General features: G+C 42.7%; 1 protein-coding gene, 1 non-coding gene and 1 pseudogene across 2 annotated transcripts in view; all 3 read left to right on the plus strand.

Annotated features, from left to right (window-relative positions):
* LOC123580186 overlaps positions 1-12,163 on the plus strand; it is a 37,706-nt pseudogene extending 25,543 nt beyond the window's left edge.
* DNAH5 (dynein axonemal heavy chain 5) overlaps positions 1-15,385 on the plus strand; it is a 286,976-nt gene that overhangs the window by 39,834 nt on the left and 231,757 nt on the right.
* Positions 4,978-5,040, plus strand: LOC123582022. The gene has a single exon (XR_006704153.1). It is a non-coding gene; the product is annotated as a U7 small nuclear RNA (small nuclear RNA).

A 15,385-nucleotide genomic window follows, 5' to 3' on the forward strand; every position in this document is an offset into this window, starting at 1 on the left:
TTTTTTAAAAAAATTCTAGTACAAATTATATTTCTAAAATGAAATTATTATTCAGGATGAAAATGATTAGATTCAAGGAATGAGCAATAGAATTTCAGAGAAGGGACTCCTGAGACCCCAGAAGAATTCCATTGAGGAAGGGATATGGGAACAGATTCTTGACAGATGCGTGGAACTGTAGCCTGTACAGAAGGAGGGGAGTGTGTTTCAGACAGACTTTGAAGGTACATTTTGAGACCAACGTGTATCCTCATTGGCATGAGTGGTTGAGGGGTGACGGCCTGGCACTCGGGGGTGTTTGAAGCGGCCTGAGGCTGTTTCTTCGTTGTCGCACACTATTGACAAGGAACCATCTTCCCCTATATATTAGAATATGTATGTAGGTCTCGCTTTTCTCTATATATTAGAATAAAATTTTAATACTTAAATAAGAGTTTTGAACTGAGGTTAACAAGATTTAATCTGTACAAGTGTTGGATAGAACTAATTAGGGAAAAATGAACTCTAAATCGAATGCTTACCGTTTGGAAACCTTTCTACAGAACAAACTTTTGTAATTTAAAAATGTTTTCCATTTCATTAATTTTCTATAAAAAGAGAGAGAGAAAGAAATGTAATTCCCAAATGGGGATAACAGTTTGGAGAAAAATTGCCTTCAACTATCGTTCTCTTAGTGGTAATTGCCTTAAGATTTTCTCTTCGGAGACTGTGGTTTTCAGCTTTGTGCATTTCCTGGATTAGAAAAGCAATAGATTTTCTCCTACTGCTCTATATCACTCAATGAATTAACACCTTCAACTTTTGTTTCCCCCATTTTGTTATTATTATGTAATAAGCAATTGGGCACCTCGTGTTTTCATTCTTCCATTGTTTGGCAGGGAAACTCACCACGCAGTCTGCTCCCTCAGTCTGCCTTAGCCTTAGGGTTGATGGTTCCGTCCTAATTGGTTTCAAAATGATGTTCTGAATGGCAAGGGAACTGGCGACGATGTGAAGGAGAATGTGCGAGATTTGGTTGGGAGATACTTTCCCTTTAGGCTTTCCTATAAGGAAGGAGGGAGACAAGCTCATGGGGAGGTTTCCAGAGAGCAAGGGAGACCTAGGCTTAGAAGGTGGAGTGGCCACCCCCCTTGCTCGCTCTGGAAGTGGCAGCAATACAGTGCTGGGGGAGGGGGTCATGGGGAACAGGGAGACATTGCTCTTCTAGAATTTTCCATTGGAGCAGATTCAGATGTTCACCATTTGCTTTGGGAAAGGGGAAAGAAGGAAGTGAAAAAGCAGAAAGGAAGTATTTTTTCCTGGCCTGCTCTAACTCACTTTCAGGACACTTACCTCAGGAACATATTTCCCCTTATTTTCTTCAGTTATGAAAGGAAAATAAATAGTACAGACTTTGTTTAGCTTTTTGATTTTTCCCTTTAGTTTTTGGTGTACTATTGCTCCTACCTTTCTTTCTTTTTTTTTTTTTTTAAAGTTTATTTATTTATTTTTGAAAGAGAGAGAGAGCACGAACCAGGGAGGAGTGGGGCGGGGGGGGGGGGGGGGGGCGGAGAGAGAAAATCCCAAGCAGGCTTCATGCCGTCAGCAGTCAGCACAGAGCCTGAGGTGGGGCTCGATCTCACAAATTGTGAGATCATGACCTGAACTGAAATCAAGAGTCGGTCACTGACTGAGGCACCCAGGAAGCCCTTCGTATCTTTTATTTGAATAACATTGTGCTGGGCATATCAGAGAAGCTCAATAAATATAATGGTGGTTGACTTTGGTGGGATTAATGAGCCATACTAAAAACAGTTTCTTAAAATACGTAACACTTCTTCTTGAATCACATCTAAAATACAGAATTAATTTCCTTACCACATGGGAAAGGAGTTATACCACCAGGTTTGATCTTTAGGGTCTTTGTTACCTTTGCTTCCTATTGGAACAGGAACCTTCTGCATTTTTGATGATGTAATATTCGAAAGTTAAAACAATTGAAATAAAGTAATCGTTCAGATTAATTTCATGTCAAAGACTAAATCACCATGAATGGGCTACATTTTCAAAAACCTTGCCTTATTCTGGCCTTTATGTTTTTTGCACCTGGCATATTTATAGCCCCGTGATAATTGAATTCACTTCACTCAATGAAAGTTGATTTATGTAATTAACTGTACCATTTCATTTGGATATTTGAAACTACCTGGGGGGTTACCTTTGAATACAAGGCCCAGTGTTGACTGTTTTCAGTGGAAGAATTAGTAATAGAAAACCAGGAAGCTGGCAGTTCTTTGGGAAGCAGGAACTAGATGTTGCATTATAAAGCATTGTTAAATGTACTTATGATAGGAAATGTGTGTATATGTTAACATTAATTGGGTCCTTTTATCTCTGCTGTCAGGAAAGTTGCTGTGCTGGTTTTGGTAAGAAGTAAGCATTGAAACTCATTCTTAAAGAAGCTTCGAAAGCACATTTGGTCTGCATAGTGTTTATATAATTTAGTTTTGTTAACAGTAAAAACAAATTTATTCTTTACGTATGCGGTAATAGACCTTGCATTTGCTCCCTGAAATCATATTTTAGCATTTTTGCTGGGGAAAGAAACACCAGTGTTTGAAATTTGCCTTGTGAAATGTATAGGTAGTAATGACATTTATTACAAATTGTATTACGGTCTTTAAGAAAGGTGAAATATAGAAAACAGCAACAGGTAAATACATTGGGTTATTTCTGTTTTCCTTGGCGATATACGTTTTGCTCTGTTGGTAACAGAGTAACTCATTTGTAACTGTGGGTGGTTTGGGGTCTAAAGACCTAATAAGCTCGTGGATGAGGCTATAAATGGGACTGTCTCCATTCATTGAAGAAATATAGCTGTGACAGGACAGATCCATGCCTGGTGTCTGGGAGTTTGTAATGGAGGTTCAGGGTCACCAAAAGCAAAGTGTCTGAACTTTCCCTTGAACTCTGATCTGCCAATAACTCTCTTTCTGAGGTGACCAAATCATTCCTGGCTCTGGCTGGAAAATCTTCAGTTGCTGTCTCCTCAAGTTTATCCTTAAGCATTTCAAAGAGGGGCAAGACAGTCTTTCCAGAAATTACTGCTTGGTTTCAGATGCATGGATTTTCTGTATCTGATCATATTCTTGGAGTCAAAAGTTTTTCTGTTTTACAAGTGAGCGCATCTCATTTTACTGACAGACTCCTTGGCATGGTTGTGAGTGTTAACCATTGGTTAGCATATTTATAAATATGTCTCGATTATGTTCATGGGTTTATGTTTATGATAAAAATCATAGCAAGCAGGGGTTTCCAAAGTTGAGCTATCTTAAGTTGGGAAGTTCCTATACCATGGCAGCTAATTAACATGCTTCCAATAGGAGGATGTTCGAGACCCTGGGCTGGAATTATTTTTCATCACCTTTAGAGGATGCCTCTTGAGTGAATCAACTAATAATTTCTAATAACAGGACTCAATTTTACACTGAATGGCATTTGTTTTGCTTTTCTCTTTAAATATTTCTCCGCAGGAAGGGAGCAAGATTTTGAGGTTACCACGTTACAATATTTTGGCACGAGAGAAAAGCAAAGAGGAAATAAATGCAATCTTAAGTGAGGTTTCTTATGTTTGCTGGTGAACCTAACTCTCTACCTTTTTCCTTCGTTCAATAAAAATAGGCACAACTATGATAATAACAGATGCCTTCAAAATGATCGCCCAGTGAGACCTGGGCACCTGACCCTCATTTCTGCAGCTGGAGTCATGGGTTCCTGCAGAATTGTGCGTGTCTGTTGGTGGGAGTCAGCGGGAACAGGTGGATGTGAGCTGAGGGATATCTCCATATTATCTGTTGTTCCTAAACATCTTCAATCCCAGAGACCAGGTCTGGGTATGGGTAGTGACTGATGTAACGAAATAGAGTTTTCTCCTAAATAAATACCTGGTAAACTAAATCAGAACCAAAACAAAAGGACTATGAGCTGGAGTTTTTGTTGTTTTATATTTGGAAAAATGATCATGCCCTGGTGCCTAGGATGCCCACGCAGAACAACAGCAACTCAAAGGTAACATAAAAGTAAATATTTGCATTTAATGCTTTCACAAAGCAAAAATTATCACATTAGGAAGGGTTCTCTTCCTGCCTCTAATTGATACTGGTCTTCTGTGTGCTCGGACCTTGCATTTCTGAAAGAACAAGTAATTAAGGCATAGGATCATCCCCAAGCTGTGATTATCACTGTAAACAGGCTCTGATTAAAGAAGCATTATTTTTCTCCGTTGTATGTGATATGGTGCTGAAATTTTGGTCCTGAACAAGGAGTGACTGGGGTAACTAAGCGAGACAATATGGTCTGGGAAGGCTCAATGTGAAAATATAACCATGCTAATAAGCAGCCGACCCCAAAGCCAAATGCTAGGAGGACATACTAGAAGGAACTCTATGAAATGCATTTAAAACTTGAATTCTACATTTCTATTCAGAGTTCCTGAGCTTTGGGTTATGTTTGGGAGAAGAATCTTGTAAAACACTGCAGCATTATACACAAGGAGCAGGTATCATGGTCCAGGGAGCATCGTTTGTTCAAGCCATCGGCATCTAGAATGGAAAGAAAAAAATGCCTATGGGGAAAACAGTATTATTAAAGGTGTCCTAGCACTGCAATGTTATAGTGATCAGCATCATTTCAGATGATGCCAATAATATCAAATTTTTTCCAGTGTTTTGTATGCCATGTTATAAGATTGTGTGTGTCGAATTCCTACTAAGATAACATTTCTGTAACTTTAAGCATGATGTATATTTAGGGTCCAAGCAGCGGAGATCACTCACTTAGGCCACGCATTTTGTTTAGAGCCGGGTGATGCCTGCAAGATCATCTGGCCACCTACCTCGTGTTGTTCACGCGGGAAGAGGTGACCAGCGTGGCTGGTGGTTTATCAGTGTCGTCCAACCAACCAGTACGTGGGCGTCAGGATCAGAAGTGTGGCTTCTCTAGTGTTATAGCTCTTTTAGGATTTGTCTAGCAGGCTTTCCGGTCCTTACCCGAAGGACCCCCCCCCCAAAAAAAAAAAAAAAAAAAAAAAAAAAGAAGCGTGGCTCCCCAGAGCCAGGGCAACATTACTTCTCTGGACATAAGTGGAAGTGTCATCAAGGAAAAGACGAGAAAAGGTGGAAGAATGTTCCCGAGATTCTCTTTCCTTTGGCATGCCCCTCTCCTGGTGCCAAAAGTTCCCAGTTCTTACACTTGCACTTGAGAGGCACTGTAAGGAACAACATCTGGAAGGCGCATTTAGCACGGAGCCTCCCTCCTTCTCTGGCCTCCGCCTGCAGAACGTGGATGTTCCGTTTAGTGTATGCTCTCCTCGAAATGCATCAGCTTTCTGTATCCTCCTCTGGGATTTTTCCTGCCTTTCCCCCTTCCTCTTCTTTGAACTCAGGCAGAGGAGACTTTCAGAGAATGCATGCATCTTTTTTCAGCTTTTGCTGCACAATTTCAACCCGTGGAAATGGGGGCAAAAGCAACAACCCATATCACTTCACCTGGAGCTTTTAAGATAACTGCTTTTTGAGGGGAGGCAGCTCAAATGATTGTTGAATGAATATATTTTTAGTTCCTTTTTATTATGAATTTGTTCTTCTGTTATGATTTTTTAAATGATGATGGAATCAAGAGTACAAGTACTGTTTTGGCCTTGCAGGCACAGATGGCATGTTTTCAAGATGAAAAGACCCATAGGAAAAGTAAAGAATGAGAGCTTTGCTTACATTTCTTCCGTCACCTAGTCTCCAAAATATACTCTTTCTCCAGATCCCCCTGTTCCTGTTTGAATTATTATGGTTCTTCACTTTACCCAAGCTTGACAAAATGGAACCTATCTTTGACCCCTGGGTTTTCTTTCCTCCATCACGGACGGTCAAATTCCATCTGTGTTTTTTTTCCCAATCCTTCGTCAACCAGGATTTCTATAAAAAAAAATAGCTTAGGGGTAGCAAAATGGAGGCTGGGAGAAGAGAATTTGCCTCTTTTTATTTAGCTCGTTTGTTTCCTTTTTAAAAATTAAAAAAAAAATCTATTTATTTTTGGGAGAGGGAGACAGAGTGCAAGCATGGACGGGGCAGGGAGAGAGGGAGACACAGAATCCGAAGCAAGCTCCAGGCTCTGGGCTGTCAGCACAGAGCCCGACACGGGGCTCGAACCCACGAAGCATGGGATCATGATGCATTGAGGCACCATGATCGGATATATTGCTTTTCCAGAATTTTAATTTAATTGAAAAAAGCTTGTTGAGACTTACTTGACCATAGATTAAAAAAGTCACCTGTCACCCTGGTGTATCCATACAAACGTAAGTGCAATGAATTGGCTAAGAAATTTCTAAAGCTTCTTCATGTCAGGGTGTGACCCTTGTGGGATTCTTTCCATCCACTGCCATTCATTCTGTAAGTTGTGATGCTGGTGTTTTCCTGATCTTCCCAGAAGGTGTCAGTGGAGGATTTTCAGAAAACAACCAGGACGCATCTTCCTTCTTCAAATGCATCTTCGGTGGTTTGTTAAGTAACATCCGGTGCAGCTACGGCCTTGTCATGCCACCTGGAGTGACTACTGAGTCTGCATAAACTCTGATAATGACAACCATGTCACGATGGTTGCCGAGCAACAGCAGTCATAAGGGTGCCTATCAGATACACCTAATTTCCATACAATAAAAAGCTCAAAAAAGATGCAACTCACAGTTGATGAAATATGGTACTTTCTCATCCCACTGAACTTGTTTGCCATTTTTGTCCGCTGCCCACTGTATCATTGTTTAGAAGGTCATTAAACTGATAAATGCATTTGATCCTGCTGGCCTCAGGAACGCGTTTCTTAGAGACGGAAATCTAGGATAAATGTGTGGATGGTAACTGATAAAACTTGGATCCATTATTTTTTGGGACATAGACATCAAGACCAAAATTTCCAAATAGCTCTAGACTGGAGTTCATGGGGCAGGCTAAATCCCTTGGGAATTTGCCCCCTACCTTGCTGTTGCCGCTAATTGTAGTGATAACATCTTTGCAAAGAAAAAATATGGTCACACGTTTCATTTCTTACGTGCCTTTGAGGATCCAGGAGTTTTACATACATTTAAATCACCACCTGTTTCGTAGGCAGGCGGATTTATTTCTAATGTACAATTTAGGAAACAAAAGCTCCCTCTGATGTCCTCTCGCTACAAGAGAACAGAGCTGGGATTTAAGTCCAAGCCACAACCTCCGTGGTTGTACTTTTCCATATTGCCACATGGCATAGGTTGCACACCTAGGGCTGCAAGGCCCAAGGTAGGCGAGTCTCCATAATTCAGGGATGGAGAGTTCAGCAACGTAAGCCTGACATGGTAATTATTCAGAATACAGATCCCGGTGAAGCTTGCACCTTATTTTCTTTCTTAAGGGCACGTTTCACAATTTGTAATGATATCCTATTTGTAATTATGTATATATTACTATGTGGTTTATTTAATATCTTCCCCCAACGAAGGCAGGAATGACAGCTTGTCACCGATTCTGAGATATACAGTTTTCACATTTTAACATCTGTGGGTCCAAAATGCATCTTAACATTGAGGTTGTGTTCAGGTTTACTTGGCAGCATTTTATCTTTCTCTTTGAGTGTTCCATAAAATAATACGCATATCACAGTTCAGTTTTTACTGTTTGATTAAGTGTGTTTTTTAATTAGCTGCTGTATGCTTCGTATGTAGCACAGTTGCCCGGCCCCATAAAAAGGCACTCACAGACATTTGTTGAATGAATGAATGAATGAATGAATGAGTGAATGAATGGAAGTAGAACTTCAAACCTTGCCTGAAGGTACTTGGATTTCTGGATGAAGTCCTTTCCCTCCATGAGGCCCATTGTCCACCCTTGTTTCCTCATTAAGTCTGATGTAAGATTTGTTTATGGCCAGTACTCGTAGGCTGGAAGAGTGCGCTGTCCCCACAGACAGGGCTGGGGTGTCCCTGGCATAACCGTTCCTGTAGGAGGAGTCTTGCCCACTGTCGCCTGGTGAAAACTACTCATATGAAAACCCTCCTGAGACTCCCTCCAAGTAATGATTGATAACTCCTCTCCAGCAACCAGAAATCAATTTTATTTCAGGCCGACAGTGAGGGGCGGATGGTCAGATGTAGATTCAGGCTTGTGCTTTGCCTTGGTTGTGCTGCTAACGACAATTCTCAGTTAGCTTCCTTCGTTTGAGGGGATCCCTGAAGGCACCTGTCTCTGCCTTGCCCAAAGGGGGTTGATTTCAGCGACAGGGGTTGGAAGACTTTGCAGTTTAACCGCGGAGCCTCAAGAGAGCCATGGTTATGCCTGCCAAACACAAAATGAATACCATCAGCCATCTGCGGGAATTTTTCCAGAAAGTAACTCTTCCCAAGAGATCATGTTGTAAATGGGCTGCTGGCACAAAGATAGTGCCTGACACACCATTAGGGAAGCGCCATCGAATGTAACTAATGAAAGATAAGCACACACATAATGAAGCGTAACCTCTGTCCAGAGGTCATGCGTTGACGGAGGGTTCTTGGGACTGACACTAAGAGGCCGAACAAAGAGGATGAGAAAACACTGCTATTTGCTGGTGACCTTTCAACCCCGCACAGAGGAGAATGACTTCTAGTCTAGACACCTTCTTCATTCACAATTAGAACAGGAAACAGCCGCTCACCGATACCCAGAGGTTGATTTAAAAAATGTTCCATAAACAAAGTCTAACTTTCTATGCTCCAGTTCTTTGCTTACCAAATAAGATTCAGGTCTAAGTGTTCCCTCTTGTATTAACCCTACATGTGGAGGCCACACCCTAGTAGCAGGTCAGACTTCCAAGTTCAGATACCAAATTAGCATCCAAATCAGCAGTAGATGTTTCTTTTTTTTCTTTCTTTTTTTTTTTTTTCATGAGTTGGGGGAAGGAGGAGAGAGAGAGGGAGACACAGAATCGGAAGCAGGCTCCGGGCTCTGAGCTGTCAGCACAGAGCCCGATGCGGGGCTTGAACCCATGAACCGTGAGATCAGGCCCTGAGCCGATGTTGGATGTCGAACACTTAACCGACTGAGCCACCCAGGTGCCCCAGCAGTAGGTGTTTCAACCAAATTAGCGTCTTGGTTTTCCAGTCAGTCTTGTAAGGTTAGTTAGTAGAATATTAGTAAGATGAGTCCCCTATTTCCTGATTATCCTTGGGATTTGAGTTCCCGAAACTTGAACTCCAAGGACCAAATCCTGGATTTAACAATGACCTACCTTTGTTTTTTGTTTTTAATTTATTTTTGAAGGAGAGAGAGAGAGAGAGAGAGAGAGACAGAGCATGAGCGGGGGAGGAGCAGAGAGAGAGGGAGACATGGAATCTGAAGCAGGCTCCAGGCTCTGAGCTGTCAGCACAGAGCCCAATGTGGGGCTTAAACTCACAAACTGTGAGATCATGATCTGAGCCAAAGTCGGACGCTTAACTGACTGAGCCACGCAGGCGCCCCAACAATGACCTACCTTAAATGTCCTGCTCTCTATTCGTCTTGATGAGAGAAATTGGATCTCTCAAATCACGTTGGCCATGGTTTCCCATTCATGTCTTCACAGCAAGGATGATCAAGATATTTAGTCACATAGAAAAATTACGTTGGTTTATTTGTATGTACAACTGGGTGAGCAAAAGTAATTTATGGACATCATTTTCCATTTGCATATGAAATAGGCTTCCCTTTATGGGAGGAAACGGCTCCTTTGGGGCACAATCAGCCCATCTGACAATTAGTCACAATTAGTCACAATGCTGGCAGTTAATCGTGCACATAAAGTTGTTCAGTCCAAGTAATACTGAATTTCTTGACTTGAGCAATTCATTCAGAGTGGCTTTCTCTGCTTTCTATTTTGATGTGGTTTAAAGTTTCTCACTGTTCAAGGAAATCACTCAAATACCTCTGTTGACTCCAAGCGTACCGTTGGGCAGTGTATGGAATTCAACGAACATCAGAAGTGACGCAACCGAGCAGTTCAAATGCTTTGCTTGGTTGATAAACACAAGCGAGGGACACAGTACACTGTAGGGTCGTAAACGGTATCGCCCTAACAACACAGGCTTCGGAGCAGAGGAGAGGCCAAGGGGGGAGACTCTAGAAGGAAAACTTGAGTAGTACAGGTGCACTTTTAATTTTTATCCTGTGCATATGGTGAGTAATGCGTGCAGAGTGGACATGTGAAGGTGAAGTTCTGGTCCTCCAGAGCAGGGTTCACTTGAAAGCCAGTTGGATGAGGGGCAGGCCTCCAGGAGTTATAGGATCATTTAGGAAGACCTCTTGCCACTTGCTGACCAGACTGCTGTGATGTTTCGGATCGGTAGGAGACAGCTCTGGAAGCAGAGCATCACCCGCATTCTAACGGTAAGGGGCTGTTGTCCGTAAACTTGCACGTGGGTCTTGGGTTATCATCATTCACACCATGTGGCAAAATACCTAAAAACATGTCAAAGTTATATCGTGATTAATTTGTGAGCAACATGTTTGCTTACTAATTTGGGGTCGTTCATAATGTTACGCGTTGATATTTCAAATACAAAAAAAAAGGGGAGGGAAGGGGACCGTATCTTTTGGCTTTTCTGCACGTTGCTGCCTGAACTATAACTACCTGTAGACATACATGCCTGCATTTTTTGGGGGGGACAATGCTTGTCTGAGGGGGAAAAAGCACATTCAGGGTGCTTTGGTGCCTTTGCATTCTTTCAGCCCTGGATGCTTGTGTTGGTGATGGGAGAGAGTTAAGGCAGATTCTAGGGTGCAAGTTTTCTCTGCTCTTTGGAATCAATCCCCTGTTCTATAGGCCTGGAAATGAGGTCACACAAGGATGTGCCTTTGGAGTCACATTGAAGAATGAGCTTCCCTGGCATAGGGCTCAGCTCAGCAGTTTTTTATTATGCAAATGCAGAGAGGGATTTGGAACCTCTTCCGCTGCCAATTAATGTCAGAAGAAAATGGTGGTTGCTCTAGGACCCCATTCTCCACATTAACCCGTGCTTCCTCAGGGCTGGATCACTATCTGTTATGCATCCCCAGCAGCCCAGATGATTCTGTCTAGCCTTGCAGCCTGCTGTTTCACCACAAAACGGCAGGGATGCTGTCCCTGCATTTCTCAGCACTCTGCCACCAGTCACCTTCCCTTCCCCAGCCCCACAATTCCGATGCATCCGTTCCAAGGTCAATTATCTTCCAGCCAAGCCCTGGGACTTATTTGCCTGTAAACACTCATTTTTTAAGACCAAATGCCAGCAGCGCCTCCTCTGAGAAGCCCTCCCAGCACTTTGCTTCTGCATCCGCTAGCACCCTTGTCACATCACTGCAGTGAAATGACATTTGTCTACCTATCCCCTTCCCTCACTAGATTGTGAGTCCCTGGAGGACGGGGATGATGGGCTCTCCATTTGTAGATAGCCTTCTCCTAGCACGGAGCCTGGTGCTGATCCACCTTAATTTTGTGCTTGGTTAATAAAGTGAATGAATTAAACTTCTCACTGAATAGCTTACCGCTGAGTCTTTAATGTTAAAATCAATGATAAAAATCTTGACTAATTGACTAAAAATCTTGATTAATTAATTATATTCTTCTTTGGCATGAGCTACCGTTTGGGAGTAAGCTTTTTGGGGGGTTCATTTATATATTTCGGGTGCTGGTTCTGTTTGCCCCTCTGAAGAATGAGATTAAGAGAATTACCTCAAGCTCTTTCCGCCATCTTGGAACCTGTGGAGGCCTGCTGGGAACAGGACTCCTAACACAACAAATATGTCCGGAGGCTGTGGTCCAAAGCCATTTTCGCTGGCTGTTAAGTGGGGTCTCCCCAGAGGGAGCACATAGCTCTTCTTAAAATTGAAGATGTTTATGCTCAAGATGAAGCTGAATTCTATCTAGGTAAGAGATGTGCTTATGTGTACAAAGCAAAGGACAACACAGCGACTCCTGGTGGTGAACCAAATAAAACCAGAGCAACCTGGGGAAAAGTAACTCGTGCTCATGGAAACAGTGGCATGGTTCGAGTCAAATTCCAAAGCAACCTTCCTGCTAAAGACATGGATCGCAGAATCCGTGTGATGCTGTACCCCCCAAGGATGTAAACTAACTGAAAAGTAAGTAAATAAAGGTGTAGATTAAAAAAAGAGAATTACCTCAATAATGTTGCAGTGTATTGTGAAAATAATTACACATTTTCTATATAGTGCACTGGTATGATGGTTTATTAAATTATAACTTTGTGACCTAAAATAATCAATGGCAAAGATTCCAAAGCTATGTGACATAAAAACTATAATTCTCTATGTCCATAACGTTGGTCTGGAACTATTACTACAATGATGCTGTATTTGAACTAGGTTATTGTAATATAATAGTTGACTTTATCCAGCTTCTACCTAAAATTAAAACCAAAAGTACCATAGCTCCTGGGTTTAGAAAGGTGAAGCCATACCTCCTTTCTGTTGTCTAATGAACGTAAATGCTTTTCAGTGAAAAAACATGAAATAATTCTGTGTCTATTCACTCACTTATTTACAAAAATGTGGCCCAGATGTGTCTGCCTTCTCTCTGCTTTTGTCATGGATGAACACTGCTTAGCACCAACTTACAAGTATACAACAGACATGAGTTCCAGACTTAGGGATTCTGTTTTCCTTTCCGTCCCTCAAATTAAACTGAACTATATTTACTTACTAATTTAAGTAAATTAGGACTTAAATTTACCTAATTGCAAAGCTGATTTTCACACGGAGAACAGTTCTCTTCCTCGCCCCAGGGATATATATTGTTCGTGGTTTTCACTGTATGGACTTAAGCTGGGGAATATCATTGCTCGTTGCATTTCAGATGGCTAGGCTTCTCTAAACAGTGAGTCTCGAGGGCATAGAGACTGTGGGGGAAGGGAGGGTGCAGGCTCCTCTGGGGATGCACTATGCCTTCCCCCGCTGAGAAACTCTGCTGGGAGGCCGCCGTTGTTCCCTTGGGAGTGCGTGGGTAGAAACCGAGACAGAAAAGAACCTTTGCTCTCAGATATCTTTTGAAAGCTTAAAGGGTGTGGGTTTCGTTATCCTCAGGCAAAACAGCCAAACAGGTTTCGGTGTCCTCTGTTCATCAGGCCCAGGCATGTTTGGCCGGTGAACACGTTTCATATATACAATACAGCGGACAAAATGAAAACAATTCCCTTGCAGATGGGGAGGTGAATGGCTCTAGGATTTAGCTGGCGGGGGAGGAAGGGACCAGTGCTGCTTGTTAATACCCAGGTGAGTGTTGCTGAGCTTGAGCAAGTGAATGCTCCAGATGCCCGCATCATAATCACGCCCTAGCTAGACCCTGGGAGAGTGTGGCCAAGTGCAAAATGCATCCAGTCCACAAATAATCTGTTGAATGTCTACTTTGTGCCAGGCGCTGCTGTGCTCTGTGATCAGGCATGCAGCAGCACTTCTGAGCCTCATGGAGTTGAGAGCTGAAACCTAGTTACAACTATCGGTTTTTGTACAACGCCAGTAACGAGATGGACAAAAGAGGTGTAGGGTTGGAAGGATCCCACGTTTATGCCCTTGGACTTCCTCTGTTAAGTTCCTGCCTCAAGTGAGAACCTGGTCCTAGAATCAGTCATGATCAATCCATAAAATCATTTCCTTTGGGGCAGTGTTCTGAGGCTGGGCTGCATGTTAGAATTGCCAAAGGAGCTCTTGAGAAATACCAGTGCTCAGGCCTCCTTGGGAGAAGATAAGTTAGAGTGTTGGGGAAGGGGCAGGCATCAGTATTTTAAAACTCCCCATGATTTAAAAAAAGATGTTTATTTGTTTTGAGAGAGAGAGAGAGAGACAGGGAGAGAACATGTGCACATGCAAGTAGGGGAAGGGCAGAGAGAGGGAGAAAGAGAGTCCCAAGCAGAGTCCATGCTGTCAGCGTAGAGCCTGACAACACGGGACTCAATCTCATGAACCATGAGATCATGACCCGGGCCCAAACCAAGAGTAGGACACCTAACTGATAGAGTCATCCAGGCGCCCCGAAAGTCCCCATGATTCTAGTGAGCAGCCAGCTTTAAGTGCTCTAGTTTATTGTGATGAATAAGGGCATTTTTGAATTTCATCCCTGTGCCCTATGTAACGTGAATGGTGACATTATATATATTTTAGCTTGGGAGTGAAATTATATGACCCCTGCTGCCAGAGGTAACTCTTGGAATTCTGCAAGAGAGGTATTCCTGATTTGGAGAAAAACCGCTGTGGGGTGGGAAGGAAGATAGAATATGGAGTCATGTGAAGGTCCACTAAGGACCTTCGATCAGATCCCCAGATTTGGTGTGCAGAAAACCGACTGTAAGCCTGGATGGTTGAAATGTTTGGGGCAGAGAAGGCTGTGGCGATGAGGACATCCCTACAGCAGGTTTTGGATCGATTTGGGTGACAAACCCACATGGAGTAAAAAGTCAAGAGGGTATCTTTTATTGGCTTGGAAAGAATGACAGACAAGAGAGCCAGTAAATGGGGAGATTTGAGGGTCCTAAGAACTCCAGTGAAAAATAGACAAGATTCCAGAGCTTACTGTTAGGACAAGAAGATTGATGGGAACTTCTCAGTTTAAGCGCTGTCTCTTTGCAATGGAGGGGAGTGTAGCTCTTGTTGAATAAAGGAGGACTTCACTGTAGCACCTGCTCTGAGTGGGATTAGCCATCGTGGAGTGTCTTTCCCTTCCAGAAAAGCACTTTGCTGAAGTGCTCTTTATGTGGGAAGGAGTGCATCCTCTGCATCTGTGATGCTTCCCTGGGAGAGACGAAAGGGAAAGGGGATAAGAAAGGGCAAGACGTGAAAAGTACAGTTAGGAGTGGGGAGTTGCTAGGTTGTGGGTCTCCCAGCCGGTTAAAGAGCAGGGTTGGATGCTCCAGGAAGCACCACAGAGTAGCCTCTCTCAGAGGAATGGGGGTCCTGTGGGGTAAAACGAAAATGCTGGAAGACAAAGGAGGAGGCTCTTCTTTGTTGGAAGACATGGAAAGGAAGTTGACTTTGTAGAGAGGGCTCTACATGGAAGTGAACAGGAGAACCGCTTCCCTCAGTTTTTATAATTCAACACATTTAAGTAGGATGTAGGCTAAGGGAGCTTAGTCATATTTGCTGTAAAATGAGAGAGGACTATAGTCCATACTAGTGGTAGAATTTTGTGCCATGGTTTATACTCGAGACACAACAGCATTGAAGACCCAGGAGCTTATTGACTGAATTCTGAGTCTGTGATCATGGACTCAGACTGAGCTAGAATACTTTGTTCCAGCCCTTTGTTATTTGAAAGTGACTTGTAAATGATTAATTTGGTTACTTTATACACTCACTAGGTATCAGCTGAAGCTCTCTAT

This window comes from Leopardus geoffroyi, chromosome A1 (assembly GCF_018350155.1).
Source record: "Leopardus geoffroyi isolate Oge1 chromosome A1, O.geoffroyi_Oge1_pat1.0, whole genome shotgun sequence".
NCBI classification, from domain to species: Eukaryota; Metazoa; Chordata; class Mammalia; order Carnivora; family Felidae; genus Leopardus; species Leopardus geoffroyi.